A 6,535-nucleotide genomic window follows, 5' to 3' on the forward strand; every position below is an offset into this window, starting at 1 on the left:
ATTTCTTCAATCAACACACCATATCTCTTTGATCAATCAATCGAAATCCATCTTGTTGCTCTATGCATACTTCTTCCAATTCACCATTTAGAAATGCTGACTTGACATCCATCTGATACACTTTGAAATCTCTGTAAGCAACATAAGCAAGAAATAATCTAACAACTTCAATCTTAGCCACCAGATAAAAAGTCTCCTCAAAATCAATTCCTTCCATTTGAGAATATCCTTTACAAACAAGTCTATCTTTGTTTCTAATAACTTCACCTTGCTCATTCAATTTATTCTGGAAGACCCATTTAGTTCCAATTACATTTTTGTCCTTAAGTCTAGGAACAAGAATCCATGTCTTGTTCTTTTCAATCTAATTCAATTTCTCTTCCATTGCTTTCACCCAATGTTCATGTTTACATGCTTCATTTACATCCTTATGTTCAATCTTAGAAATCGAACAATATTCAACTTGATCTTATTCAATTATTCTCCTAGTTTGAACACCTTTATTTCTATCTCCTATGATCTGATTTTCTAAATGATTCAATCTTACATACCTTGGAGTCTTCGAATTTTCTTGATTTTTAGACTCTTGAGTTCTTTCTTCTGCACTTACACTAGTTCCTTCACCTTGATTCTCTAGATTCATCAGAACAATATGAACTTGATTCTAGGTTTTTGGTTGCTTTCCTTTATTTGCACCATCACTTTGATCATTTGAATCATATGCGCAAGATCTGATCCGTTTCTCATCGCTTTCATCAAATCTGACATTATCACTCTCAACTATCTTCCTCAATCTCTTTTTATAACACTGATAGGCCCTGCTTTTGCTAGATTAACCAAAAAATATTCCTTCACCACATCTAGAATCAAACTTCCCTAATTCTTCATCTCTTCTGATATAGCATTTACTTCCAAAAATTCTTAAATATTTTATAGCAGGAGCATGACCAAACCATAATTCATAAGGAGTCTTATCGATATCACCTTTGATATGCACTCGGTTAAGAGTGTAAATTGTGGTACTCATAGCTTCTCTCCAATAAGCATGCAAAACATTTCCTTGCAAAATCATTGTCCTAGCATCTTCTTGAATGGTTCTATTCTTCCTTTCCACTAATCCCTTTTGCTGAGGGGTTCTCGGAATAGATAACTATATTCTTATCCCATGCTCTTCACAGTATGCATTAAACTCACCGAAAATGAATTCTCTGCCTCTATCATATCTCAAACACTTTAGCTTCAGACCTATCTCAATCTCAACCATAGCTTTGAAAATATTGAACTTCTCCAACACTTCAGACTTATCCCTTAAGAAAGTAACCCACATCATACTTGAATAAGCATTAATCAACAACATGAAATATTTGTCTCCTTGAAAACATATAACTCTAGAAGGTCCACACAAATTAGTATGCACAAGATCTAATAATCCATTAGAAAAATGCTTCTTACTCTTCAAATATATTTTGGTTTGTTTCCCTAACTAACATTCCTTGCACATAGGGTTAGCATGTTTCAACAACTTAGGAAGATCTGTCACAACTTGAGTAGAAATTATCTTAACAATGTTATCAATATTCACTTGACACATCCTTCTATGCAACAACTAACTTTCATCAATTTGAGAAATCAAACATCTTTTATTGGAGCTATTCAGATGAAAGATATTACCTTTAGTCTTTGTACCTGATGCAATCTCAATTCTAGAGCTACCCAAGATTATACACTTTCCATTATTGAACTAGAGATCATAACCCTTGTCAACCATCTATCCAATACTCAAAAGATTAAGCTTTAGGCCTTCTACATACAAGACATCATCAGTATTGTTTTTACCATCAAGAGAAATATAACCTCTACCATGGACTATACCAGATTTATCATCTCCAAACTTCACAAGTCCACCTTCATACTTTTCCAATCTCACAAAATTACTCTGATGACCTATCATGTGATGAGAGCATCCACTGTCGATCACTCATTCATCTTTTTCTTCAACCTATGTAGCTAAAGATCTTTCCACATTCATGCAGCTAGTAGAATCAATAGGCATTGAATCATCTTCCTTGATAGCAATAAACACCCATTCATTATCACTTGTATTTTCTTTATCCGGCTTATCATCTATAACACCTACATCAACAACATATTAACATCTCTTCTGAAATTTAGGCTTGTAAGTTTTCTTAGGAACTCTTTCCGGACATCTTGAGGCAAAATATCCTATCTTATTGCATGAAAAACATTTAAGAGACAACTTTCCTTCATACTTATCGGCTCCTTTAGGTAATCTCCTGGCAATCAATGCTTCAATCTCCTAAAGTTATCTCTCTTATTTTTCCATCTCCTCCATCTCTTTCTCATATCTTGATATCCTCCTTGAAGAACTTTCTCCTGGATCATATCTATGCCTATCCTTTTGGAAATAGTGGCTTTGAATGCAGATTCTACCTTAGGAAGGGAGTCACCAAACTCGCTCAATTCAAAGGCTGATAACTTACCAATCAAGATGTCTCTGGTCACATTTGTCACAGTCTGGATCTCCTCAATAGCAGCAACTTTATGTTTGTAGGATGCAAGCAAGGATCTGAGCACTTCTCTGATTCTTCCAACTTTCCACCGACATATCTGATATTGCACACAAGTTCATTCACCTTCTGCATAAAAGAAGTAATTTTCTCATACTTTCCTTTCAAGCTCTGCAACTTAGAAATATTCACATAGATGTCACCTTCATATAAGGTTTTTGACTTATTCCAAATCTCATGAGCATTCTACAATTCCATAATATTTGTCATTTTTGAATCTATCAAGGAGCTCATCAATGCTTCCTTAGCTCTAATATTACATTCACCTTCCTTAATCTCATCTAGAGTTGAAGGTCCATTTGTAATAGTTCAGTAAGCTTCGCCAATGCATCTGAGATGACGTTCCATGCGGCTCTTCCAAAGAGAGTAGTTAGTACCATCAAATCTCAGACTGTCCTTCTTGTAAGACACCATCCTAGATCACCTCAAGCGGTTAAGCTTCTTTGGAGGAACTTGCTCTTATACTAATAGATGAAATAGGACCGATTCCAGACATACAACTAAGAGGAGGGGGTAAATCAGTTGTCTCACAAACTTACACAAATTAAACTTAATCTCTGATTTGATTAATAAGAATGAAAGCATAAATCAACAACACAACAACACCAAGATTTTTGACGTGGAAAACCTAGTCAAGGGAAAAACCACAATGGGAATCTACCCACAATATGATGATACTCTTTTAGAAGTATACGAAATATTATAATGGGGAATGTACATGCATTCAAGCACACTGCCTAGAGCTCACTGCTCAAAAACAACACAGGGCTACAACCCAAGGAAGACTCACTATCTTACAAACACATTCAGAAGATCATGAACTGAAGAAATAGCATCTCCTAATACCTGGTTACAGTTCTGGTTAAACACATAAACAACTTCTCTTCACTCTTGTTCTCTTCCTCTAAAATATATGTGCATTATTCCCTCATTCACTTTTGATTCTCATCCATACACTTCACACACTCAATTACAAAGATATTACATTTATTTATACATGACATCAACCTTACTAAGGTCGGCTCAACACACTTCACCAAATTACAAAAATATAATCGCACAAGCTACAATATCAAATGCAGACCCAAACAATGTTAGCTAAGACATAACATGGACCCAAATCACACGCCTCGAATATGAAACACCTCCAAGAATTATGCATCGAACATCCGCAACATGCTCCAAGCATCTGGTCAACCAAAAAAATCAAGAGCACCAACACATAAGAGAAAATCATCAATCACGTGCACATCGATCAATGCAAACCACCAACACGAATAGCACCCGATCTAGAAACATCCACAAGCATCATGAATCACCACTGCAACATCTGCAACAACTCAAATTACTAGAATCACATCATCATTATACCGAACTTCAATAACACTAACTGAACTAACATTCTGACATTACTGAACAACAAAAAAGCTAGCCACAACACAGATAACCATAACTCACTCAAATCTTCATGCAGACCTCCGCAAATTGTAATGAAACATCCAAAAATAATTATCTACGAACCCTTTAATCCACAAACACTGATCATCAACATGTTGAACAAACCAGCTAACTAAACTCAACTGAAACACTATCATAGACATAGAGTTTTATGTTGACATCAATGACAACACATCTCTCATATATCATTAAAGCACATATTTGCAGCAATATCCAAATGCATCTCCCTCTTTCATTTGTTTCTCCTTATGTCTAAGATATCTATTAGTTGTATCTTTCTTCATTATATTCCTTACCCATAATAGGAATGTGATAGAGATAAGAACATGTATATTATTAGTGGATGGAGATGTAAAACATAGATAAAATTAGGAGGAATAATAAAAGAACCTTGTGAAGTAAGGGATGAGACGGAGCAACAATAACTTGATGAAATTAACCTTTGACCCATGTAACTTGTACACCTTTCATTCCATAAGGCTTACTAGTCAATAATTTGTGAAAGGATTAAATCAATATTGAAGGATAATCATCATCACCCAAAATAATAAGATTTGATAAAATCATTTGTGTATTAAGATTCTTGTCTTTCCTATCCATATGTATTTTGCATCTTGAGTGAAGACCATTGTTTGTTTGACTCTAGAGATTCTTTATAATAAAAAATCAAGATTAGGCTAATTTTTGTATACTTAAAACAAGTAAAAGGAAATGAAATCCAAGATGAAGTTTAGATCTTTCTATAAAAATAAATAAATCAAACCCTAAAGTTAAACCCTAGGGGGCGTATGTCATGCCCTATCCTAGACCCTAGTCACAACCTTCACAATCCTTGGTTGCAACATTTATAAACCCTAGTCAAACCCTAGTCACCTCTGGATATAAGCAAATAAATACATGGGGCCAATCCTAAGGAGGAAAACACATTAGAATAAGGCAATTATATTAACATTACCTTACAAATGGTCAACTCCCTTTGTTATATATTAGTATTGCCTTGTTATCTGTTTTGGGTCAGCCTCACATGTTGGCCAACCACACAATTGACCTAAGACAAGGCAAATAAAAATATAAAAAAAACTTGTTATTTAAAGGAGCCGACCAAACTAAGGATGCGTCCCTATGAAGAGGTATGACCCCCTCCTGATAGGAGATATAAAAGGGATGTTTATTCACTAGAAGAGGAAAAATAGGAAGGATTGGAATTATATAAGGGAAGATCAACTAAAACAGAAATAGCTAAATCAAGACAGATTTATAAATTAATTCAAGACAATCTTACTGGATGATCTGAGGCATTAAAAGAAATTAGGAGAAGAAATAAATCAAAATTATAAATAAATATGGAGGAATGATATGAAATTTTAATTAAGAGATCATAACATAAATATAAATATGTAAATAGTAATCAAGCAGACTAGGCATTGAATCGGACAATCAAAGAAAAGGGTAAGCAAGCCAATCGGTCCAAGTAGGATATCTAGTTTTATAATTAAGCAAATGATAGTCAACAGACTTGGATAGGTGCTTGGCTCTAAATCAAGATTTAAAGTTGGCAATTTGCATTTCCTAAGTATACTTCATACCTTGTTAGCGAATCCTAGGGCAAAGTATAGGAAACCCAACTAGGGGACATTACAAATAGTATCAATGCATCATTCCTACTAGGTTGATGGACAAAAGATAGTTGATACAAACTAGCCAAAGAGATCAAGGGTGTTGAAAAGAGAAATGGAGCAATTTGTTGAATATCATTCCTATTCAAGGCAGACTTGTGTAGACCTTTGAGCAGATATTATTTGCAAATTATTGCAGACATGATGAGAAAAAAATATCATGGAAATGAGATCAATCAACATCAACACTCACTTGAGAGTAGATTGAATCCTAATATATATATAAGTGATCAAGGAAGATTGAAGCATCTGCAATGATCATTACAAAGAACACCAATACAGATCAAGGAAAGATCATTATGAGAAATAAAGGTGAACTAGGATCACCCTTACTTTAAAGAAAAGATATATCCGTGATATTGTGCAAATGTTGGGTCAAATAAAGAATATGAATCTCCAAGGATTGGTTTGGGTTCTTCATGATTTAATTCATAAAAAACTACATTGCTTGAGGACGAGCAATCTTAAGAAGGGTAGACTGTCATGCCCTGTCCTAGACCTTAGTCGCAACCTTCACAAATATAAGAAAATAAATGCATGGGGCTGACCCTAAGGAGGAAAAGACATTAGAATAAGGCAATCATATTAATATTACCTTACAAATAGATGACTCCCTTTGTTATATATTAATATTGCCTTGTTATATGTTTTGAGCCGACCTCACATGTTGGCCAACCACACAGTTGACTTGAGACAAGGAATTTTTTTTATTATAAAAAATAATTATCATTTAAAGGGGCCAACTAGACTAAGGATGCGTCCCTATAAAGAGATATGACCCCCTCCCGATGGGAGATATAAAATAGAGGTCTA

The sequence above is a fragment of the Cryptomeria japonica genome, chromosome 1 (genome assembly GCF_030272615.1).
Source record: "Cryptomeria japonica chromosome 1, Sugi_1.0, whole genome shotgun sequence".
In the NCBI taxonomy this organism is placed as follows: domain Eukaryota; kingdom Viridiplantae; phylum Streptophyta; class Pinopsida; order Cupressales; family Cupressaceae; genus Cryptomeria; species Cryptomeria japonica.